The sequence below is a fragment of the Schistocerca serialis genome, chromosome 5 (genome assembly GCF_023864345.2).
Source record: "Schistocerca serialis cubense isolate TAMUIC-IGC-003099 chromosome 5, iqSchSeri2.2, whole genome shotgun sequence".
Classification (NCBI taxonomy): domain Eukaryota; kingdom Metazoa; phylum Arthropoda; class Insecta; order Orthoptera; family Acrididae; genus Schistocerca; species Schistocerca serialis.
In genome coordinates, this window is record NC_064642.1 from 263,219,661 (window position 1) to 263,246,090 (window position 26,430).

The 26,430-nt window shown below is 41.2% G+C and overlaps 1 long non-coding RNA gene across 1 annotated transcript; it reads right to left on the reverse strand.

Annotated features, from left to right (window-relative positions):
- Positions 1–1,373: 1,373 nt before the first annotated feature.
- LOC126480959 (uncharacterized) lies at positions 1,374–17,320 on the reverse strand. The gene is made up of 2 exons (XR_007587488.1): positions 16,541–17,320; positions 1,374–1,849 (listed from the first exon to the last, which is right to left on the reverse strand). It is a non-coding gene; the product is annotated as an uncharacterized LOC126480959 (long non-coding RNA).
- Positions 17,321–26,430: the final 9,110 nt, after the last annotated feature.

Below are 26,430 nucleotides of genomic sequence, written 5' to 3' on the forward strand. Positions count from 1 at the left end.
AAATTCCCGGAAACTACCGGTTTTACTTCCGTAGCGGCTTCCTCTTTAATTGTCCCCCCGTATTCTTCATCAAGGGATTCGCATTTGGTTTTCACTTCCGACTCCGAAACATTTTCTAAAGTGTGGAATTCCATTTCTGCTCTTTGTTGCCTTTCGGCGGTCGCGTCTTTCATGCTAGCCACCTGCCCCTGAACAATGGGTACCGCGGTGCGCGTTTCCCACTGTTCGACCGATTGTTCCGTATCCAAGTCTACCAAATTTTGGTAATTGTTGCCTTCACTCATTTTAATAATTTTCAATATAAATAACAAATCTCAAATCTAATTAGGATTCCTCACACTAATATTCATGCTGACGTATCGACCATTTCGTAACCAGTACTTTGTTACGAGATTTGCACAATGCAAAATTCGTGTCCAGAACAACCTCAAATTTGAAGATTGTCCTGTCACCAGGTCGCCACGTGTAACCTCCCCCTCACTTATCGACCTTAATGACAGTGAAAAATTAAACCGCGTGTACCTAATGGAAATTTGGGAAAAGCAATCGTCGCCGAAGTTAATCTGTCGGTAAAGAGGGAGGAAGGGTTACATCTAAATGAAAGGAAAAATGCAAATGAAACTGGTGGAAATTAATTTTGAAAAGGGGTAAAGTTAATGAAGAAAGTAAATGTGCGGCCGTTACGTTAACAATTAACTAGCGGTAATTAGATATTTGAGATTTGGGGGAAATTACGGTCGCCAGTCCTAAGGACAATTACTATAGTAACTGAAAAAGAAAGGTAATTACACATATAATTAGCACTAGAAGCGTGGCAACTGATGGTTGACACGTGTAGTGTGAAAACTGAAAGTTTGTCAGAAGTAATAACTTTCGCTGCACTCTGACTTAATTTAGCAAAAGAATTAATAAAACCGGAAAACTGAAAGTTAATTTAGTGACTGAAATTAATAAGAAGCTTTCTTTCTTAAGCACATCGAAATTCAGTAAAATACGGTTAGTCTTGGACTACCTCAACAATCATTTCAAAAGCTACTTGAATCTACGCAATTTAGAAATAAGAGATTTAGCTTTGAACTTGAATTAAATGATTCTGAACAATTAACAATAGTAAGATTTAGTACGTACCAAGCTGAGCTGCAGTCACAGGTAAGCTAAAATACGGTAACAAAACTCGCACTCTTAATTTGTGCTTGCGTAATCTAAATATTGTAGCCAGCTATGAATATGTAAACTGAACTTTGAAATTAAAGCAGTGAAATGGAATGATTGTACTTTAATGCTGGCATCTGAATTTCAACGACACTCGGGTTGATTTCGGAAAAGGAAGGGACCCTGCTTGGTAATGCAATTGGGACAATGAGCAACAAAGGTTCACGCTAAGTTGCTGTAATTTTGTGATTTGAACAGTTTGAAAAGCTGAGGTCTGCCATACAGTTCTGAAACTTTACGTGCTTTTAGTCTTCCTTGTTGGTTGATTGAAGGTTTGAAGCTGTCGATCGAGGATGTGGCGACAGTCACTCATTGTCGGCCGTCGCTGTTGCAGAAGCTGGATGTTGGCGCGTCGTCTTCTCGACACGGTCACCAGACGAAACGGGCTCTTGATGTGCGCCAGCTAATGCTTCCCGTCCGCGACACCATGTCAGAAACTATCATCGCAAGTCGAGCACAATTACCCCGAAAGCGCGGCAACTCGCAGGAGCTTCACACCACACACCTGCTCCACTCGCTACTCCAGCCAGACTCCCCCTGCCCACGCTCCACGCGGCAGAGTTAACACCACCAAAGATCCTACACACTTTGATTCTTCACACGACCTATCGATGTAATCGTTCGATAGCAGTTTTCCCTAGGCAAGACCCAGCGTAAAAATACAAATAATCTTTACACAACAAACCAATTATACATCGACATAAATGCATAAATATATATATACAAATAGTGAAACAATTACAATATGTAAAGACACAGAAATATCATATATTCAGGTAGCAAAAATAAGGAAAACAAATTTATAGTACAATAGATGGAAATAGGAAGATATGCATTTCCGGCGTTACAACCTCCTCCTGTCGCAGTACATAGGAAGTCAGTAACTTCTTTTTCTGCAGGCAATATGGGGGTTTTCTGATAATTTGGTTTTGCCATTGCTTCCAAGACAAGCATAGGCTATGGAAGAAGAGATACTGTTTATCAATTAACTCCACTCTGCATGTAGTATGCAGCCATTTAATCATTTCATTGCCATCTTTACTAAAGAAGCTTATTAACTCACCTTTAAATAGTTACTCTTCAGATTCACTGAATATAAGTTTCTACTCTCTGAAAAGTATATTCTTGGTCTGTGGGACTTACCCTCTTTCCCTCCAATTTTAGAAACAGTATAGCCAGGGTGTATACTACCCGGGGCAACCGGGAGATCCGGGAAAAAAACGGGAATTTTTTCATCCCTGAGAAAACCGAGAAAAACCCGGGAATTTTTTTAGGATTCCAGGATATTTTTTGTTTTAGTTTTCAGTTAATTTTTTGTTATTTTGACTGGTAAGAAATAATACTCTTACAAAGGATATAACTGCACCCCGCTACTGGAGAATAATACTGCAGCAATAAAACATGAACGAGAGAAAAAAACTGAAATAAAACTTGAGTTGCAAAGGAAATCCGCCATGTACACAATGAAACACAGTGCTCATACGAGCGTTTGCCAGTAGCAAAATGTGTAAAAGGCTTTACGAAGACTATGCAGTGCTTCGTAACAACAAATTGCCTCCGATGAGCATGACGTCACAACTGCTTACATTAGATTCTTGTGAGCAGTTGCGAGCGGGCTCATGCGCATCGCAGTTGAGTCATGCATGTACCTTCTCCCACTTCTGGCTACAAAAGTGTGGTTGTTATCTGTATAAGCAAGTAGCGAGATGCTACCCGGAATAATTTTACTGGCGTGTGCAAGCTGCCATATTCACTGGGAGCAAACCGGGGTATGTGCCACGGGCGGCAATTTCAGTCAAGCATTAATCGCCATGTGGATCAATGAAGTTATTTTTGTCGGTTTGCCAAAGAAACATTGCTTTATTAATCTTTTCCGCTGAGGCAGTCAATTTATTTGAAATGAAGTGGTTAATTCCACACTATTGGCTAGTTTCAACTGTTCGCTGCGAGAGCATGTTTTCATCTTATAGCACGTATGGCATTATGCCATAATAAAGAACCAAAAACGAAATAATGCAGTACTGGCAGTCCAAGAAAATTTACAACCGAATCTGGACTTACGAATGTGTACTTTAAGTCGAATTTTGCATTTTAGTATGGTTCACGAAATTCCTCTGATGTCTTGTTTCTTTTATGACATAATGTAAGATCTTTTAATGTTTTACACGTACGAACAAGCGGGCTTCCTGCGTCATCGTAGCTGCGCAAGCGCGGTGAAGCCTGTTATCTGGTTCTCTCTGTTAACTGCTGAAACGAATCTCTTTCTAAAAGGAAAATATTGCGAATGATTGACTCAAAAGCGTTACTTTCAAAGTAAATTTCCTTTTACGCAAGATGAAATAAGTGCGAGAATGTGCGATGAATTTCTTATTCTTAAATCACAGAGCGTTTGACTCTCATTTAAAAACCAACTGTTTGAGGACGGCCATTTAGTGAAAATTTCGAGCCCAGAAGATCAGACATTTATGTCGGTATTAAAAATTTTACTGACACATTTGTGTGATGCATCTAAAAGTGTAACACGCGCAAAAAAGATCAACATTATACGTGAAATTTTAGCTTCTCTTGCAGCTTATTAATCGTCGAGACCAATATTATACGTGAAAGCTTTGCTTTTCTCGTAGCAACACTATGTATATTAATTTACATCATTAACTTTTCCTATTTGTGTGTACGCGCTACTTAACGGTGATAATGCCATTGGCTGACTACATCACGTGTCCTAAGCACAAAATATATGCTGGCCGGTCTAAAGCACTGCAGTCATGGACTGTGCGACTGGTCCCGGCGGAGGTTCGAGTCCTCCCTCGGGCATGGGTGTGTGTGTTTGTCCTTAGGATAGTTTAGGTTAAGTAGTGTGTAAGCTTAGGGACTGATGACCTTGGAAGTGAAGGCCCATAAGATTTCACACACATCTGAACATTTTTTTTATCCACTGGCGAGATCACGTGACATGAGCTATGACTCGCTTACAAAAGCGCACCGCAATCTCGATTTCAATGCTTCGGAAAGTAACATGTGGTGTTTGGTGGAATCCGAATTTATACTTTCGTAATACGAAAATGTGCAGCGTGCATGGTCTTTTTTCCTGAGTTTCGTTTTCTAGAGGGCTGAAAAATTCTATGCCGGTTTTTTAAAACAACAACCTTTCAAAGGGCCAGCTGGTGTGGCTGTGTGGTTCTAGGTGCTTCAGTTTGGAACCGCGTGACCGCTATGGTCGCAGGTTCGAATCCTGCCTCAGACATGGATGTGTGTGATGTCCTTAGGTTAGTTAGGTTTAAGTAGTTCTAAGTTCTAGGGGACTGATGACCACAGATGTTAAGTCCCATAGTGCTCAGAGCCATTTGAGCCTTTCAAAGGACTGATAAGTTTTACAGTTCCGAGGAAAAGTATACTGTCACTTAACAAGGAAAAAGTGTAGTTTCACCCGGGAGAAAGTTTGTTTTCAACTGGGAAATCCAGGAAAAATCCGGGAATTTTTTTTCCTTGTCCGCGTAGACACCCTGATAGACCACATACAAAATTGCAGTATAGCCAACATATAAATGTATTTGACCTACAATATCTTACATTCAGTTATAAAATTATTGTCATTCTATCACTCCATTTATGTCATTCTGTTATCATTACAAAATATTGTTTCTAATGAATATTTTTTTCTCTGTTGTGAGACTTTTATCTATCTCATAAATCTGTATTTGTATGCCCATTTTCAGGATCCTATAAAATTGCGATGACACTGAAACACAAGTTTCAGGCTTTTTTCACTAACGGAATGACAGGAGATAACAATAAAAAATAAATCAGCCTGGGGACTTTACTAATTAAATAAAATCAATATAAGCTACTGAAATGGGCTATCTTAAGATATTTGTAAAGTTTTTCAGATATATTCTGTTGATAAATTACTTTACAATTCGTCAATGTAGTACTTTGGAAAAACTGATTTCTTAGAGGGTCTAGAAACTGAAATTTTAGACAAGCTCTAAAGCCATTTCTGGAGTCCCAGCACTTCTTAACATTAAAATGAAGCTTCAGATTAAAAAACAACTTCCAGACAAATTGCCATTGCTTTCCAATTAGTTAAGTTGTCCTAATAATGGTGGGTGTAGATGGGTGCAATTTACCAAATGGTGATACGTATTAACAAGATGAAAAATGTAAATGGAAGTTCTGTTGTTGCTTTTCACAACTTTTATGTCTTTATGCATGTAAATCTATATAAAACACTAATATCACATCTTTAATTTTTTTGCTTTTGTGTTCCTATGCGCTGCATGCTCATGGTGCTATGTTGCTGGACCTCTGAACAGTATTTCCACTTCATTGCATGTAGGTTCTTTAAATGGCCTACACATATAAAGAAATATTTGTAATGATTGTTATTCACACCACCCCCTTCCGGCAAGGATATCATAGGGAGGTATGATTATATCTGAGTAAGCTGACAGAAAATTGAAAGTTATACTGTCAATTTTTTTTATGTATCTAAATTCCTCCTCCCCCCCCCCCCCCCCCCCCACACCCCACTAATCTCATTATCTGTTGGGTTTTTGAGCTGGTGCAGTAAAGATGTATGTAATTGCACTCTCCCAACATTCTGTTAACTAAATGTTAGAATATGCAGAAGTCACAAGTTTTCATTCTCCTGCCGAGCCACGTCCTAATCTCCACATGCTGATGCAATGAGGACTTGCATTTTTAAATGGATCTTTTTGAAAAAGAAGTCAACACAAAGAGAGAACAGCCAATGAGGCCATGCTAGCACTAATGTACTTCATTGGGGAGACACGGTAAACTCAAAGGAATTAATCTTCAATGTTCCAGAACTGCCACAGTGTTCCATAACCCTCGTGCATCCACTCCTGAGTGCATTTTTGGACTTATAGTTTCTGGTGTGGCTACACATGCATTATCGTAACTAAATCAGCTCTGAACAATTCACATTATCTCTCTCTGTAACCAATATTTATTGTGACCTATACAAGGGAATTGCCATTGAGAGTGAGTTAACACATTTGTAATAATTTAAAATAATTATATTATTTTGTAATTTTTCTATTATAATAACTGTTGTCCTCCTCTATTTTGCGAATGGGATACTACATTATCGCAACAAGGATGTAAATCACACAACGTGCAAAAAATTAAACATAATCAATTGGAGAATTAATTCTGGAAGGAGAGAAAAAGCCAAACAAAAGATAGGAAAATTCATGATTCATTGCGTGCATGACTATGCTTATTTGTGTCTCTGCCAATAGTGATCAAAGTACCTTTCCTAATCCAACTCCCAAACTGAAGCATTCTCATAAAACACGTAGATATTTGGACAGAAAATTAATTTTAGGGACAAAGAAAAATGTGTGCATACATATTCATCTTGAGCTTGAAGCTCTGGTGTCTGTGTTTGCATTAACAATAACATGTGTTTTTGGGTGGGGTCCACCTTTAGCAAAACGCTATTTTGTTTTTTGTCCCAGACATGTGTCACTGCAGTTGCAGCATCATCAGTGTTTTCTTTTATTATTATGGCTGTTAAACATCAGGAATGTTCTTTACTGTTTAAATACATATAAATATTGGTTTCTCAATCGTAATTACAGATTTTTGAAGAGCACATAAAGTTGTGTATTCATACCTTCTTACCATATGGTGTGGTTTTCCTGCTGTATTAAGTTTTCACAGTGTCTGCTTTTCCTTACATTTTGTCACTTGCAACTACATTAAGTTGTATATATGATTGTAAAAAGACTACTGTACAGTTGAAAGTAGTTTCCTAAGGACACTCATGGGTTGGACTCGAATGAGAATAGAGACTTTTAAATTTTTTCATGTCTCAGTTATGATCAAAGCGACACACATGTAAGCTATTTTGAAGAAGTATAAATGATTCTAATGTTTGAAGAATGGGTTAACTTGCCGAAGTTATTGTTTATGAATGTTGAAAATATATTGTGCTTGAACTGAAAAGTATTCTACGAGTAGACAAATTGTTTCAAGAATAGAAAAGTAGTTAGTAAATTCCCTTAACCAGCAACATATACTAGGAGAAGAACGTTTTGGGAGATCGATGTAGCGGATTAACCTGAAAAGAGCATCTGCTACACATAACGGGCAAGTTAACTGAATTGAGAGATGTGTGAGTTTTGCACCCCAGCACCACACTGTCTCTCAATGTCGTCTGGAGAACGTTAGAACGTGGCGACCTAAGTGACAGGACCCGAAGAAAACGGGAATTTTACAACAGAAACGGGATAAGATTTTATGAGTTGCCATAGCAACAGGACATAACAAGATACGAGAAGTTTCCAATAGTTGTATTGAGTCCAATAACGCATTGGAAGAAAGTTGCGAGTGCAATGCAGTAAAAGACTTGAGAAAGTAATAGTGAAGAAAACTGGAGAGAAGACCTCAATTTTTCGACTAAGAAGATTGAATGCGGAGAGTAAGCAGTCTTGACACACGTACATCGCGCAGACACTGACTCAGTAACCAGCCACCAACACCGACTGCACCAGTTGCTGCTCACCAGTGCTGACTCCACGTCCGCTCACCGACGAAGGTGCTGAAACTGATATTCGACACCGCCAGTGCCAGTGCTGTCTTCTGGCACTGATTACACATTCACTGACCTATGCAGCGAGAATTCTATGCCAGTGAGCATGGAAAAAAAAAAAAAAAACTTTATTTCTCTAGTAAGAAGTGTTGCAAATACTGTGGTGTTAACTTTTACTGTGTAATTGGTATAACTGAAATTAGTCTTAGATGCTCCCAAGATCTAAACTCTATAAAAGCGTGGACAGTATACATCAAGTTGGAGAGACATCAGAACCATCCATGGCTATGAGAATAGCTAAAGAAGGGCCTGACTTGTCTGAATTGGAAAATTTAATTAGAGCCCAGAGTGAAGCTCTAACTAGATTAGACGTTAAGTTAGAAGCACAGAGTGAAACATCAACTGCTCAAATTGCCTCTTTGGGGAATTTAATAAGTACTACTTTAAGTGAAAAGGTAGAAGCAGAAGGTGAAGCTTTAGATTCTAAGTTTGGTGTATTAAACGATAAAGTGGAGAATTTGCGATTAGATTTAAAGAATGAATTAAGTAATTCCTTAACTATCCAGAGGAATCAAGTGTTCACTGACCTGATCCAAAAGCAGGATGACCAATTTCAGAAGTTGATCCAGAAATTCGAATTTGACATTGACGATAAGTGTAACAATATAGAGTCTGAATTTGGTGAAAAATTTGGATCATTTCAGAGTGCATTTAATGTTACATTTGAAGTGGTAAAACAAAGGCTGCATACTTTGAAACATAGTGTGGAATGGAAAAACCGGAAAACAATTTCAAAATCACACACATAATCGCAGCCACCGCACCAGCTCAAACAGGAACATCACGTCCAGAAGATGAGACAGTGCCAGAACCAGCCTCAGAAGATACAGCAGAGATTGAAATTATCGTCAAGAAAACTGTATCTACTCATCATTGAGACGCTCACACACAGGGAAACTGATGAAAGGGGCCAATTCTTTCTGAATTTGGCCCAATACAACGAATCCAGAATAAGCAGTCAACATTCATGTGGATTAGTTTTAATGACACTCTGCCTAATAATATATGCAGTAGTAATTTCATTACGCACTTAAACATCAGAGGTCTGTCTGAAGGAATGATCAGGAAGCTTTATGATATAGAAATTTTGCTAGAAAATGTGAAACAACCTGTGAAAGTGATATGTCTCAATGAACATCGGCTAAAATCTGAAAATATCAATCTCCTGAATAAACTTACAAGCTATAAACAGGCTACCAGCTTTTGTAGGGGTATGCGGTATGGCCCCCCATGAACCATGGACCTTGCCGTTGGTGGAGAGGCTTGTACGCCTCAGCAATACAGATGGCCGTACCGTAGGTGGAACCACAACAGAGGGGTGTCTATTGAGAGGCCAGAAAAACGTGTGGTTCCTGAAGAGGGGCAGCAGCCTTTTCAGTAGTTGCAGGGGCAACAGTCTGGATGATTGACTTATCTGGCCTTGTAACACTAACCAAAACAGCCTTGCTGTGCTGGTACCGCGAACGGCTGAAAGCAAGGGTAAACTACAGCCGTAATTTTTCCCAAGGGCTTGCAGCTTTTCTGTATGATTAAATGATGATGGCGTCCTCTTGGGTAAAATATTCTGGAGGTAAAATAGTCCCCCATTTGGATCTCCGGGTGGGGACCACTCAAGAGGACGTCATTATCAGGAGAAAGAAAACTGGCGTTCTACGGATCGGAGCGTGGAATGTCAGATCCCTTAATCGGGCAGGTAGGTTAGAAAATTTAAAAAGGGAAATGGATAGGTTACAGTTAGATATAGTGGGAATCAGTGAAGTTCGGTGGCAGGAAGAACAAGACTCTTGGTCACGTGAATACAGGGTTATAAATACAAAATCAAATATGGGTAATGCAGGAGTAGGTTTAATAATGAATGAAAAAATAGGAGTGCGAGTAAGCTACTACAAACAGCATAGTGAACGCATTAATGTGTCCAAGATAGACACGAAGCCTACACCTACTACAGTAGTACAAGTTTATATGCCAACAAGCTCTGCAGATTTCGAAGAAATTGAAGAATACTGCGTGAAGAATTTGACAGAACTCTGAAAGACCTGATTGTTCAGATAGTGAAGGGAGACGAAAATTTAATAGTCATGGGTGACTGGAATTTGATAGTAGGAAAAGGAAGAGAAGGAAACGTGGTAGGTGAATATGGATTGGGGGGAAGAAATGAAAGAGGAATCCGCCTGGTAGAATTTTGCACAGAGCATAACTTATTCATAGCTAACACTTGGTTCAAGAATCATAAAAGAAGGTTGTATACGTGGAAGAAGCCTGGAGATACTGACAGGTTTCAGATAGATTATATAATGGTAAGACAGAGATTTAGGAACCAGGTTTTAAATCGTAACACATTTACAGGGGCAGATGTGGACTCTGACCACAATCTATCAGTTATGAACTGTGGATTAAAACTGAAGAAACTGCAAAAAAGTGGGAATTTAAGCAGATGGGACCTGGATAAACTGACTAAACCAGATGTCGTACAGAGTTTCAGGGAGAGTATAAGGGAAAAATTGACATGAATGGGGGAAAAATACAGAAGAAGAAGGGGTAGCTTTGAGAGATGAAGTAGTGAAGGCAGCAGACGATCAAGTAGGTAAAAAGATGAGGGCTAGTAGAAATCGTTGTGTAATAGAAGAAATACTGAATTTAATTGATGAAAGGAGAAAATATAAAAATGCAGTAAATGAAGCAGGCAAAAAGGAATTCAAATGTCTCAAAAATGAGATCGACAGGAAGTGCAAAATGGCTAAGTAGGGATGGCTAGAGGACAAATATAAGGATGTAGAGGCTTGTCTCACCTGGGGTGAGATAGATACTACTTGCAGGAAAATTAAAGAGACCTTTGCAGAAAAGAGAACCACTTGTATGAATATCAAGAGCTCAGATGGAAACCCAGTTCTAAGCAAAGAAGGATAAGCAGAAAGGTGGAAGGAGTATATAGAGGGTCTGTACAAGGGCGATGTACTTGAGGACAATATTATGGAAATGGAAGAGGATGTAGATGAAGATGAAATGGGAGATATGATACTGCGTGAAAAAATTGACAGAGCTCTGAAAGACCTGAGTTGAAACAAGGCCCCGGAAGTAGACAACATTCCATTAGAACTACTGACAGCCTTGGGAGAGCCAGTCGTGACAAAACTCTACCATCTGGTGAGTAAGATGTATGAGACAGGTGAAATACCCTCAGACTTCAAGAAGAATATAATAATTCCAATCCCGTAGAAAGCAGGTGTTGACAGATGTGAAAATTACCAAACTATCAGTTTAATAAATCAAGGCTGCAAAATACTAATGTGAATTCTTTACAGGCAAATGGAAAAACTGGTAGAAGTGGACCTTGGGGAAGATCAATTTGGATTCCCTAGAAATATTGGAACACGTGAGGCAATACTGACCTTATGACTCACCTTCGAAGAAAGATTAAGGAAAGGCAAACCTACGTTCCTAGCATTTATAAGCTTAGAGAAAGCTTTTGACAATGTTGACTTGATTACTCTCTTTCAAATTCTAAAGGTGGCAGGGGTAAAATACAGGGAGTGAAAGGCTATTTACAATTTGTACAGAAACCAAATGGCAGTTATAAGAGTCGAGGGGGCATGAAAGGGAAGCAGTGGTTGGGAAGGGAGTGAGACAGGGTTGTAGCCTATCCCCAATGTTATTCAATCTGTATATGAAGCAAGCAGTAAAGGAAACAAAAGAAAAATTCAGAGTAGGTATTAAAATCCATGGAGAAGAAATAAAAACTTTGAGGTTCGCCGATGACATTGTAATTCTGTCAGAGACAGCAAAGGACTTGGAAGAGCATTTGAATGGAATGGACAGTGTCTTGAAAGGAGGATATAAGATCAACATCAACAAAAGCAAAACGAGGACAATGGAATGTAGTCAAACTAAATCGGGTGATGCTGAGGGTATTAGATTATGAAATGAGACACTTAAAGTAGTAAAGGAGTTTTGCTATGTGGGGAACAAAATAACTGATGATGGTCGAAGTAGAGAGGATATAAAATGTAGACTGGCAATGGCAAGGAAAGTGTTTCTGAAGAAGAGAAATTTGTTAACATCGAGTATAGATTTAAGTGTCAGGAAGTCATTTATGAAAGTATTTGTATGGAGTGTAGCCATGTATGGAAGTGAAACGTGGACAATAAATAGTTTGGACAAGAAGAGAATAGAAGCTAGCGAAATGTGGTGCTACAGAAGAATGCTGAAGATTAGATGGGTAGATCACATTACTAATGAGGAGGCATTGAATAGGATTGGGGAAAAGAGGAGTTTGTGGCACAACTTGACAAGAAGGGACTTGACTAGAAGAAGAGATCGGCTGGTAGGACATGTTCTGAGGCATCAAGGGATCACCAATTTAGTATTGGAGGGCAGCGTGGAGGGTAAAAATCGTAGAGAGAGACCAAGAGATGAACACACTAAGCAGATTCAGAAGGATGTAGGTTGCAGTAGGTACTGGGAGATGATGAAGCTTGCACAGGATAGAGTAGCATGGATAGCTGCATCAAACTAGTCTCTGGACTGAAGACCACAACAACAACAACAACAACAACAACAACAACAACATGGGATATGGAGGCTCTTGCATAGTATTTCATTCCTTGGTAAGATATCATCTGAATGAAGAAGGTACATTTAAAAGTTGCTGTATGGAACTTAAAGAGTATAACATATTAATTATTGGTATATATTGCGCCCTTGGGTAACATATAAGCTTTGTGTTTTTAGTTAAGTGTGCTACATTACTACATATATTAAAAAGTGAGAAACTGTACAATAAAGAAGTTATATGTGCTGACTTCAACATAAATGTAAGGACTGATGACAAATTTTCCTCATACTTTAAGAACCTGGTAGTCACAAGTGGGCTAAATCTCAATTCTGATTAGTATACAGAATTACAGCAACCTCTGCAACATGTATTGACAATATTGTAAGTAGTTATAATTATTATGTAAAAGTAAAGTTTCTTCTAGATTTAGGTGTATCAGACCATAAAGTGCTATATGTATCACTACCGAAGCAAAATTCAAAGATGTAGGAATTTCAGTCAAGAAAATGTGGAAGTATTTTGTAAAAAACTAAGCCAAACCAAGTGGACAGTCAGCAAACACACTTCCGCAAGTGAGAATTACAATAACTTTTTAACTGAATTCTTGGGTATATTCAATGAATGCTTCCCTTTTGTAACATTGAAGACCAGGTCCCATAAAAGTAGATCATGGGTAACAAAAGGAATTAGAGAGTCTAGTGCTACTAAGAGGATACTGCATATGGAGGCACAAGTAAATCAAAGCCCTGTATTTCTTAAGTATGTAAGCACATACAGAAAAACATTGGACAAACTAATTAAACTAGCAAAATGTACTGCAAATAATAACTTCATTTCAAATGCAAAAAAAAAAAAGAAAGTTGTTTGGTCTGTTGTAAGAAGCGAAGTTGGCAGTGAGGCAAAGAGAAAATGCCCTTCTAAAATAGCGATAAATGGTAGAGCTGTTACAGAACCAGTGCCATTTGTGAGTCATTCAACAACTTTTTCATAAACTGTAATAAATTTGGTGACTGTTCACCACCAAAAACAAAGACCAATATGACAGGCAGTAATTGCCCATGTTTTAAATTTTCTCATGCTTCCATCTCAGATGTCTTCAAAATCATAATGTCCTTAAAAAATTCAAAATCTGTGGGGTCGGATGAGCTCCCCATTGAAATAATAAAAATAGTCCGCCACAGTTTTGCATATCCACTCTCTTTCATAATCAACCAATCTTTTGATGAGGGATGTTTCCCAGAGTGATTAAAACATGCACAAGTTGGGCCAGTACATAAAAATGACAAACAAGATGAATTGGGCAACTATAGGCCATCATATTGTTACCAATCTTCTCAAAAATATTTGAAGAGCTGCATGTGATCAGATCGAAAATCACAATTCATCTAACAGCATTATCTTATGCAATCAATATGGTTTCAGAAAAGGCCGCACAACAATCCATGCAATAAATGAATTAGTCACAAAAATCAGCTGATGTCTTGACGATATAATGTGTGTTTCAGGCATCTTTTGTGACATGTCCAAAGCCTTGGAAACAGTAAATCATGACCCGCTTCTCCAAAAATTGGCGCACTATAGTTTCCAAGGCAAATCTCTTAGCTGGATGTCATCATACTTGGCAAACAGAAAACAAAAAGTACTTATTAACATCAATGGCAAGAAATTTCTCTCTGGCTGGAAACACAATCAATTAGATGTTCCACAAGGTTCAATATTAGGGCCACTATTTTTTCTGTATTATATTATAAACCATGCCAGGTCCAGTTTGATACTATCCTCTATGCAAATGACTCAACAGCTGTATTGAAGAAACACTTGGGGAAGTGGGGGCAAGGGTCAAAAACAATAGCTTGACATTAAATTTTACAAAAACAGAAATTGTTTGTTTCACCACAAAACAATCTGCACAGTCTATAAGTGAATTAAGGTATATGGACAAAAAAATTAGAGACTGCAGATTGTGTTAAATTCCTTGGCGTATTAGTCAATAAAAACCTGTTATGGAGTCTCCATGTGGTCAATATACTGGGTCGACTGAATAGCCTTATATATTATGAATATCTTGTATAGTATTACTGATTTAGCTGTAAGAAAAACTGTATATAATGCATATTTTGTTTCAGTCATTAGGAATAGTATAATTTTCTGGGGGTCTGAAAAAAACAAATTTACTTAGAGCTTTTAGACTACAAAAAAGAATCATCTAAGCAATGGTGGGAGCAAAACCAAAGCAACATTTTAAACCTTTAGGCCTATTTGTGAAACTAGATCTAATGAGCATTCCAAGCATACACATCTATGAAACTCTCACTTTCACAAAAAGAAACCCACAACTTTTTGAGGGTAACTGTTTCTTACATCAATATGCTACTAGATATAGAACGAGCTACATGTTACCTACTCACTGATTAAAATCATATGAAAAACTGCCATACTATATGGGCATGAAATTTGTAAACAAAATATGGAAAGGTATGGATGACCCAAATGTAAAAGGTACCAAAAGAGACCTGGAAAAATATCTGAAAGATAAATGTTACTATAATACAGAACATTTCTTGAATGGCAAAATGCATTATAATTGTAATTAAAATATCTTTTTGAAGATGTTACACCATATGTATTATTAGTTTATTGTCTATTTTTAGTATTATTATATATAGTGAAAAACTGACAAGTCACCTATGTCACAATCTTTGATTGTATAAGGCATGTTATGTGATAATAAAAATGGATATGGAAATGGAAAAGACAGGATATGCTGATCCCTATCGCATGGAGAGCTGCATCAAACCAGTCTCAGGACTGAAGACCACAACAACAACAACAACAACAACAACAACATTGTCCAATCACAAATTGCAGGCGTCAACACTCGAGTTGATAACGTGGAAAGAAATTTTAAGGAAAAACTAGCAACTTCAGACACTCTAAATATAAGTGGTCTGGAGAAATACGTAGAGGAGATGATAGACAAAAGTTGCCACGAAAATAACCTCTGACACCATGTCTGCAACTCTCTCTTATTAACTCAATGACACTAAGAGGAATGTCAATGAATTATGGAAACAATTCACACTTATGCAGGATAGAGTAGGTAAAAAAGCAACTTCTTCTAACGTCGTATTGACTAGTGAAGTCATGACAGATTTACAATGGGGATCAAATTCAGGATTGTCTAGGCAGTTTCAAAATTTAAGCAAGATGGGGATGTACACCCAACTCATTTTTTAAAACGATTTAACCAAGCCTTGCCTAAAAACTGGAAAGACTAACAAAAATATAATTCTTGGTAGGGTACACTTAGGGAGAAGCTTCAGAATGGAGCACTGTGAACAGTGAGAAGTTTTCGTCTTGGGCTGACCTCCATAAAAAGTTTAAGGAGGAGTACTGGTCAGTCAGTGCCCAAGAAAAGTTATTATCTGATTTGTGGGACCCAATGTATTATAACAGTACGTGGGGTACTACGAGAAGTTATTTTGACTGGTATCTGACATGAGCAAAGTACTTGGATAAACCCATGGAGAAAGAGGGGTTAGTTAGAATCTTAATAAGGATGACTGTAGACTGTAGAAAAATTGTTATCCTTTGTAGATGCACTGGATGCCTTGAATAAAGACTGAAATGAGAAATTACATCAAAATGAAGGTCAGAATTCCTGCTGAAGAAATAATAATAATAGTAGTAGTAATAATTTTAAGACACATGAGACTAATTTGGCCACAGTACACCAGTGTAATCGGAGTGGTGGTAATGAAAATTATCAAGAGACATCCACCTTCGAATATAGGCCCAGTAACATCACAGGAATTTACACCTAGTAGTAACAGAGTACAAACTGGTAATGCAATATGCCGGTTTGGTAACCAGCCTGTGATTGCAAATAACGAGGAAAACGTTGTGCGATCTGGATCCAGAGCGTAGGAATACATTAGACGGCCTAGGTTATGATAAATATGTTAGCCTTATGCATAAAGTACCGACAAAAGAATGGTTGTTATTAGAAGAACCTAGCTTAACTACAGTTAATCTACAACCAATTATAGCTGAAAAGGTAAAAAATTTAGAAGTCAACATATTTATTGTTTCTAGTAGTGAAGTGTCAATTATTTCTAGTGGTTTCTTTAATACATTGCGAAATAAACATAACTTACCGCTATTACCAATAACAAGACTGTATACAGTACGCATTTCTGGAACCAAAAGTAAAGTTGTGAAATACGACACTCAGGTGAACTGCAACACTGGGACTGTCCCATTTCATCAGACACTTTTAGTGGTAGAAAACATCAATAGAAATGTGTTATTGGGTCTAGACTGGCGATCAGAATTTAATGTCATATTGAATTTTGAGGACAGTTGTCTTTAATTTGGACTAGAAGACGATAAACACTGGGTAAAGTTTGTGACAGACCCCAAAAAAAGTAAACAAATAACTGAGAATCACCGTTTACGATTAACAGTGACAGCGCAATTGTCACCAGAGATTGAAGGCTTAAATCATCTATCACACCGAGCTGACATACGAAAGAAAGTAAGTGAATTCTCAATATTTAACAACAACCAAAAATTGGATTTAGCTAAAATTCTATTGGAATACGAAATGGTATTTTCTGATAGTCCAGGTACTATTAGTGACTACGTATGTAAATTTAAGATCAAAAATAATACTCCAATTTTCTGTAAACCTTAACCGATACCAGTGAGCTTGAAAGAGGCGGTTAAAGAAGAAATAGATAAGATGATTGACAGCAAAATAATAGAACGTAGTACGAGTGTTATGAATAACCCTTTACTAGTGGTAAAAAGGGCTACAGGGTGTGTTCCGTTACACAAGACTGTAGCGAGGAAGTGACGTAGTTCACAGAAGTTACCACATACAGTCGAAGGCGTTGCGAGTGTGATCTTCGAAGACGAAATTTTTGGCGGGCAGAAATAACTGTGTTAGTGCGTTGTGTTGTTTGTTAATGACTCTGTCGAGGTGGTAGGTGCTGTGTGGAACTGTTGTAGTAATTCAGGAATAGGTTTTGAGCTATTGTGATTTCTAAGAGGCGAAAAGCGGAACTAAAAGTTATTGGATAGAAAACAGGAAACGTGATCTACATTCGCGTTCTGGGAGGCAAATAAAATGATTGTTGTTAGAATATCGTATGTTCCCATAGCATATAAATGTATAGGTTTTATTTAATACTGTGACATGTAGTGTTGTACTCATAAATGTTGTAAATGGCAGATCTATCATAGCTGTGTTTTATGCAACTTAGCACTGTTGTAGTGGCTGTTCGAAGGCTTCTTCAAAGGTAATTCTCATATAAACATGTTGAAATGTTAAGTAATGGAGTTGTTGAACTTAGGTTATAAGTATTAGAATTTCAATGTTAGAATGGATAATTTTTAGATCTTAGCTGTGCTGCGTAGCAAGAAAATGCTGTAGGGCAGATTGAATAAAAGTATGCTGTCAATCCTGTTTGTGGACCAGTACAGTGAGAAAGATCTAAGTGTGAGGCAGGCAGTACTGGCCTTTTTGGACTGTACCAAAAAGGTGCAAACTCTGAACAAATGTTTCAACAGTAATTAAGTTTCATTCTTGATAATTTTGTCCCATTTTCTTGCCGATTGGCAGTCATTGCCTCATCACTATTTCCTACCTGAGCCTAAGATGAGGTTATTCACACAAGGTCAGTTGCTGATGCTATACCCATCTGCTTTGACCTGGGATGTCATGGTGAGACTCAATGTTTTTGAGTATTTGTGTTTGTAGATTGTGTGTTGTCGTATTTGGTTTTACTCTCTTGTGCTGGATGATTGTTAGTGAGTTGTCTGACATGAATTGAATGTTTCAGGTTGTTATTGAAAGAATTTGTGCTGGTTTTCTGGTGAGTTACTTTGAATTTGCATATTTTGGCTGATGAATTCATTCTTATGTTTGGAAAATTAGTGCCATGTGTTTCTTGTGGTCTGAGATTTAATGTTTTTCTCTTTTCTTAAGTTGTGAAGAAGATAGACATTTATGAGTAGGTCATTGTTTGTTGCAATGGGCAAAGTTGTTTGTGTGTATTAAAATTGGTGGTGATGAGAGTTTTCATGAAATTTCAGAATATCCTTGGTAATTGCTGGATTGTTATTGGTAGGTATCATGGGTATTGATGTACCATCGTTGGTTAGGATACATTTCTGATATTAGTGATGTGAGCATGGTTTGGTTTGTTGTACTGAGAACTTTGGTTTAGATAGAGTAAGTGAAAGTGTGGTATCTAGGGCTTTGCTTGAGCTATGAGGGTGAAGTGAAATTTGCAACACCATGTTTTAGAGTGGTTGGTTCATGGTGTCCAGGGCTTTGTTGGAGGTATGTAGGTCAAGCGAAAATTGTGTTGAGTTTTTGAGTCCTGTATGGGTTACTGGTATTGAGGTCTTCATTTGAGCTATATAGGTCATACAAAATATGCAACACCAATAGTTTTCATTTTTGTAATGTTTTTTGTTAAATTTTTAGGATTTTGTGAGCTTGATTTTTGGCAGTGATGTCATTTTTGCAGTGATGTCATTATTGTCACTTTCATTTATTTAGTTTGCCCTATTCATTTGGTTGTCCTGTTAGTTTCAGTCTATTCCACTAGTTAAATACCTCACGTTATTTATGTTTGTTTGCATGTGTAATGAGTGACCTCTTGGTCACCATATTACATGGGCTTGAAATAGTGTACACCATGTTGATGGCATTACTGATCAAAACAGGCAGGTGGAATCATGACTTTTGTGATTGGTGTAAAGAACAGCAGCTAACTCTAAATGTAGATAAATGTAAATTAATGCAGATGAATAGGAGAAAGAATCCCGTAATGTTTGAATACTGCATTAGTAGTGTAACGCTTGACACAGTCATGTTGGTTAAATATTTGGGCGTAACGTTGCAGAGCGATATGAAGTGGGACAAGCATGTAATGGCAGTTGTGGGGAAGGCGGATAGTCGTCTTCGGTTCATTGGTAGAATTTTGGGAAGATGTGGTTCATCTGTAAAGGAGACCACTTATAAAACACTAATACGACCTATTCTTGAGTACTGCGTGAGCGTTTTGGATCCATATCAGGTCGGATTGAGGGAGGACGTAGAAACAATTCAGAGGTGGACTGCTAGATTTGTTACTGGTAGGTTTGATCATCACGCGAGTGTTACAGAAATGCTTCAGGAACTCAGGTGGGAGTCTCTGGAGGAAAGGAGGTGATTTTTTCGTGAATCGCTTCTGAGGAAATTTAGAGAATCAGCATTTGAGGCTGACTGTAGTAGAATTTTACTGCCGCCAACTTGTATTTCGCAGAAAGACCACAAAGATAAGGTAAGAGAGATTAGCGCTCGTACAGAGGCATATAGGCAGTCATTTTTCCCTTGTTCTGTTTGGGAGTGGAACAGGTACCTTCCGCCGCACACCGTATGGTGGATTGCGGAGTACGTATGTAGATGTAGATGCATCGTACTGTACCTGAGAAAGCTGTGTGGTACCTAAAAATCAGTCATTATAGTAGTCACATAGGTGTCAAGAAATAACTGCAGTTGGCTGACTCCTAGACACTGCCACAATCACAGAGATATTTTAGTCAAAGTGTAGTGTGGTTGTGAAAAATCAGTTAAAGTTGAACTGTGATCTGCCCTATTAATACAAGGCAGAAATATATCTTTTGTGCAAACTTTGCATCCTTACCTAGGATTTAACAAAGTTATGTACTATGGTATGAAGATATTTGAGAAGCTCCCATCTAACATACTGCAAGGAATTAGTTATCTCAGCCAATTCAAAGGAAAATTTAAAACATACCTCATTAGTGTGATTCTTGAGTTTCTCCCAGCGTATTTGATAATCAAAATATCCACGGGTGTACTGCCACTCTACAGTGTCCAATGGGCACAATATTTCGGCGAACATACATGTCGCCATCATCAGGTGAACTGACAGACTGAGCTCCTGTGAACGTGCCGGTACGGAGATCCGTACGCTATGGCTGCTCAGGGGGAACTGGGTTCGGTCGCAGCAGCCGCAGATTTAAATACCGTCCGCCCACGGCGCACTCCCTCGCCCTCCGCGTCCCGCGCAATGGTCGCACGGTGGAACGGATTGCGACGGCGTCTGAGATGACGTCGGTGTGATGGCTCTGTCCACTGTGGTCGTCACAACTATACGTTTGCTCGATTTACTCTTGATTAACCCAATCGCTGGTTTCCAAGCCTTGCTAAGATTATAGCCACAATCACGGTTTATGAGGTCATCATTGGTGCGAATTTCGATGGCCTCTCTAACAACGCTGTCCCAGTATCTCGACGTCTGTACCAGAATCCTCCTGCGTTCATACTCCATAGTGTGATTTATCGAGAAACAATGCCGACTTGCTTGGATGCATCAGTCAAGTGTGCCTCTGGTGTTCACGGAATCGATCCTCGACAGTACACATCGTCTGACCAATATACGACTTGCCACATTGACACGGTATCTGGTACACGCCGGCATTCCTCAAACCGAGGTCATCTTTGGTGCTCCCCACCAGTGCACGAGTTTTATTCGGAGTACAAAACACAGTTCCGACCCGGTGTTTCTTCAAAATGCGGGCGATTTTCCCCGAGAGTGCGCCTGTATATGGAATAAACGCAGTGCCTACCTCCTCCCTCGTAATTTCATCCATCTCCACAGGTTGGGCGGAGAGCACGTTGAATCTGCCACTCTGAGTACCCATTTTTTCGAAATACAATTCTCAGATGTTCCAATTCCTGGGGTAGACTCTCTGCGTCAGAGATAGTGCGCACCCTATGTACTAGAGTTTTAAGTATCCCATTCCTCTGTGAAGGGTGGTGGCAGCTGTCTGCATGCAAATACAGATCAGTGTGCGTTGTCTTCCGATACACCCCATGGCCTAGGGTGCTGTCAGCCCTTTTCTTGACAAAGACGTCAATGAAAGGTAATTTACCCTCCGTTTCAGTCTCCATAGTGAATTTGATGTTGGGGTGTATGGAGTTTAGATGTGTAAGGGAGTCAAGGAGTTTATCCATACCATGTGGCCAGATGACGAACGTGTCGTCCACGTAACGGAAAAAGCAAGTAGGTTTCCATTCGGATGACGACAGGGCTTCCTCCTCGAAGTTCTCCATGTACAAATTCGCTACCACCGGTGAGAGTGGGCTACCCATGGCGACTCCCTCCGTTTGTTCATAGTATTCTCCATTAAAAAGAAAATACGTGGAAGTCAAGACATCCCTAAAAAGTTCAGTGGTCTTCTTGTGAAGCTTCTGACTAATCAATTCTAGTGACTGTCACAGGGGTACCCACGTAAACAAGGAAACGACGTCAAAACTCACCATGATATCTGACTCATCCAACCTGAAGCTATCAAGGCGTTTAACAAAATCCACGGAATTACGGATGTGATGAGGGCATTTACCCACATAAGGAGTTAATATTCCCGTCAGGTATTTGGCCGACAAATATGTAGTTGCCCTGATGTTGCTGAGAATGGGGCATAATGGTACCCCCTCTTTGTGAACCTTCGGGAGTCCATATAGTCTAGGCGGTACCGGACCTTGAGGTAACAATTTCTTAGCGTCACCCTCCGGTAAATCTGCGTCCTTCAGAAGCGACCTCGTCTTGTTCTCCACCTTCTTTGTAAGGTCAACGCTAATCTTCCGGTAGGAATCGTCATTTAGCAGGCTCTGCATCTTATCGGTGTAGTCCTTATGGGAGACAACAACTGTAGCATTGCCTTTGTCAACCGGTAAGACAACAATTTCAGAGCGCTCCCTCAGATCATGAATGGCCGCCCTCTCTTTACTGGTGATATTTGACTTCATCAGCTTGGGTTTGGTCAACGCACGACAAGTTTCACGACGTATTTCCTGATTGAGGCGGAAGTCGAGCTGCAACCTGTTCAACAGCACAAACAATTTCTGCGACTGGAGTGAACTTGGGGGTGGGAGCGAATTTGAGTCCTTTCTGCAAAATCGAGACCGCATCATCACTCAACGCCATGCCACTCAAATTGATGACAGTCTTGCACGGAACCTGCAGAGATGGTTTGCCGAGGAGATGTGAGAACTTAGCTGTTTGACGTCCCATTGCCTTCTTATGGGCGGAATCAGCTGCAACCTAGGTGACACCATCAATCCAATCCCAGGAAAAAGAAGTGAAATTACTAGCCAGTTGCAAATGTAGTTTGAGTAATTCCTGTGAGATAAACTCAAGGCTCCGGCGGGTGAATTGCACGCTCTCACGTACCAATGCGAGGCTGGCTCGTTTCTTGATTCTCTTAGCTGCTGCAGAATCGATGTGATGCATAACCTTAGCAAAATTTGGAACAACAAACTTAGCAAACGACATCTACGGTGGCGTAACTTTTCAAATTTTTTCATGCTGTGGTACATCTCTTCCCCGTAAAGGCGTCTGAGTCTGGGAGTCATTCATTGACTTTTTGAAATAAATCCTACAGTGAAAATTGGGATTTCTGTGAAGAATTTAGAAAATTGCCTACTTTTTACAAAGCGGCATCAAACTTGGTACCAGGAGTATGGCCCCAATTTCAAACAGAGGGGGGTTTGACACTAATTTAGCATAGCAGTCTTGATAACAGTCTTCTGCGGTAACTGAACACAATACATTGTTGATATGTTCAGCAAGTTTTCTGCAAAAATCACAATCACATTTCTCTGCTTCCTCAGACAGCGTGTGTTTCATAGCTAATTGTATCGTTGCCATCAATATGTTAATGAAACTCTTGTGAGTGGGCTTCAGTGATCCAGAAAAGTGCCTAACACCAGCCATATGCATGTCAATAGACGTTGCTGAGGTCTCCTGTCACAGCACTGCATAGCAGGAGAGACATCAGGCAGACATTGAAACCCTGAGGCAGAATCAGGTTTACTACAACATATAAACTACAATGGTGCTATCTTTTTGTTTGGTCATCAGCTTACTCAGTTACAGATATGAGATGACAGTGTAAACTTTCACAAAAGCACGCCCCCCCCCCCCCCCCCTCCACACAAATCCCCTCACAAAAGTCTAGACATGGCACTCACCAGCCATATACCATGAAGTGAACTGCCATAACCATCTCTCAACCACATCATTTACATTTACAATAGCTATGGCTTAAGTTACACAATCAAGCCAGTGCCCCCAACTAGACATTTACCCCCCTGCGGGTCCGGGGTAAGAATAGGCCCGAGGTATTCCTGTAAGAGGCGACTAAAAGGAGTTTCAACCGTTTCGGCCTTCTATGTGATGGTCCCCCTTGGGGTTTGACCTCCATTTTTCAAAATTCTACAGAAGTACGAGCCTTTTGGGGAAGGACACCTTACATGGTGTACCACTGGTCCTAAGTGCACTAAGACCTTGGCACTCAGCATTGCACCGGCGTTGTAACCATACCCACTATTCCTCAAATTGGGCCTAAACGCCTGATGGGTTGTCCAAGTTACGCCCATTGTGCATCTCCATCTGCACCAGCGATCATGGACTTTCCATGGCACCAGAAATCCAGCACGGTAGCCAGCCCGTTGTGGTGGGGTCGTCATGTACCCTCTAGGTTGTAGCCCCCTGACAACACAGGGATCGTACTGCCGATACCTGAGCTGCACCCTCCCCACGTTGTCCAAGGAGTAGATGCCCGTCTCCTTGGGGCATCAGGACTCCCGGCAATGGTCATCCTGCCAGGTGGCCCTTGCTGCGGCTGGGTGGCGCCCGTGGGGAGAGCCCCTGGTCGGAGTGGGTGGTATCGGGGCGGACGTTTCGCAGATGAAACGTCAACACGTATCAGGTCGCTCTGCGGCCGAGTCTTTCAAAAGAAAAGGTACCGTTTCTAGTTCTGGTTCTCCTGCCCTTTCCCCCTTGGCCACTCCATGGGAGGAGGGACAGGCCCGCCGGCTTGGGGCGAAGTACTTCCCCCGCTATTTGGTCTGTTCTCGAACCGATGGGGGGATGGTCGCCACCTCCAAGCCCATGTTCTTTGTTCAGCACATTGAGGACGTCTTCGGGGAAATCGAGGCTCTCAGCAAGATGCGATCAGGGTCCGTTCTTATCAAGACCACCTCTGCCACACAGTCGGCGGCACTCCAGGCATGCGACCGCCTAGGGGACATCCCAGTATCCATTGTCCCACATCTGGCACTAAATAGGACGCAGGGGGTTATTTTTCATCGTGACCTCCTGCTACAATCTGATGAGGAGCTCAGGGCCAACCTGGAGCGCCGCGGCGTGCATTTCGTCCGGCGAGTCCAGCGCGGCCCCAAAGACTGTCGCATCGACACCGGGGCCTTTATCCTCGCCTTCGAGGGGGACGTTCTCCCGGAGAAGGTAAAGGTGATGTGCGACGTGCGACCTTACGTCCCGCCTCCTATGCGCTGTTTTAGGTGTTTGCGCTTTGGGCACATGTCTTCCCGGTGTGAGGCTGAGCCCCTTTGTGGCGATTGTGGACGTCCTCTTCATGAGGAACATACATGCACCCCACCACCTCGGTGCGTAAATTGTCCTGGCGTCCACTCGCCTAGATCCTCAGACTGCCCCGCCTATCAGAAGGAGAAGAAGATACAATAAATCAAAACTTTGGATCGGCTCTCTTATTCTGAGGCCCGGAAGAAGTACGACCGGCTCCATCCCGTGTCATTGACCACTTCGTTCGCCTCAGTTGTGTCCACTCCTTCCGCGGTATCCTCACCCCTCTCCTGTCCCCCCTCCGCCTCCTCCGCCCATCAGTGGGCTCTGCCTCCGCCTCCCAAATCCCTCCCTTCCAAATCCCCCTCCCCCGTGGCCCCCATCCCCTCTGCCCCAGGGGCCACCCTTCCTCCTCCTCCTCCCCCCACGCCACCTGAGAAGCGATCCTCTTCTCAGGCGTCCATCGGGGCAACGTTCCGGACCTCAGCTTCCGAGGTCCGGCGTTCAAAACGGACCCCGCGCGTGAGGACCTTCTTCGGGTCCAGCCCACCATCCCTGTGCCGCCTCGGCCTTCAAAGAAGGCCTCCAAGAAGAAGTCTCTATCCCCCTCTCCACCCCGGCGCGTTTCGTCTGACGCTCCATCCGTGAGTCGCTGCTCCCGGCCGTCCTCAGTTTCGCCGGGACGCTCTGCTGCCAGGCGCTCCGCTGGCCTTTCGTCGGCAAATGATGCGGTCCCTCCTACACAACCAGGGACAGCGGCCGCGGCTGGTGACGAGTCGATGGAACCGGATCCGCCTGCCGTCGGTTGTAGCGTTGTTCCCTCGCAATCTGGCCCTCCGCGGCCGTCGAGGTGACCGGCTCTTCCCTCGTCTCGTTCCCCCAACCTTTTGACTAGCGATGGCGTTGTTTCATTGGAACATAAGAGGTATTCGATCTAATCGGGAGGAATTACAACTGCTCCTCCGCATGCACTGTCCGCTCGTCCTTGGTCTCCAGGAAACCAAGTTGCGCCCGACTGACCGTATTGCCTTTACCCACTATACCTCGGAGCGGTATGACCTCACCCCTGTGGACGGTATCCCAGCTCATGGTGGGGTCATGTTGCTCGTTCGGGACGATGTTTATTACCATCCCATCCCATTGACCACCCCACTCCAAGCAATAGCTGTCCGCATTACTCTTACTGCTTTTACTTTTTCCGTTTGTACCATCTACACACCACCGTCATCTGCTGTTAGTCGGGCTGACATGATGCACCTGATCGTTCAGCTTCCCCCACCGTTCTTATTGTTTGGCGACTTCAATGCCCATCATCCCCTTTGGGGCTCTCCTGCATCCTGTCCAAGAGGCTCACTCTTGGCGGATGTCTTCAACCATCTCAATCTTGTCTGCCTCAATACCGGCGCCCCGACTTTCCTCTCGGACTCTACTCATACCTACTCCCACTTGGACCTCTCGATCTGTTCTACCACTCTTGCCTGTCGGTTCGAGTGGTATGTCCTTTCTGACACCTATTCGAGCGACCACTTCCCCTGTGTCGTTCGTCTCCTGCACCACACCCCATCCCCACGTCCTTCGAGCTGGAACATACTGAAAGCTGACTGGGGACTTTACTCCTCCCTGGCGACCTTTCCGGA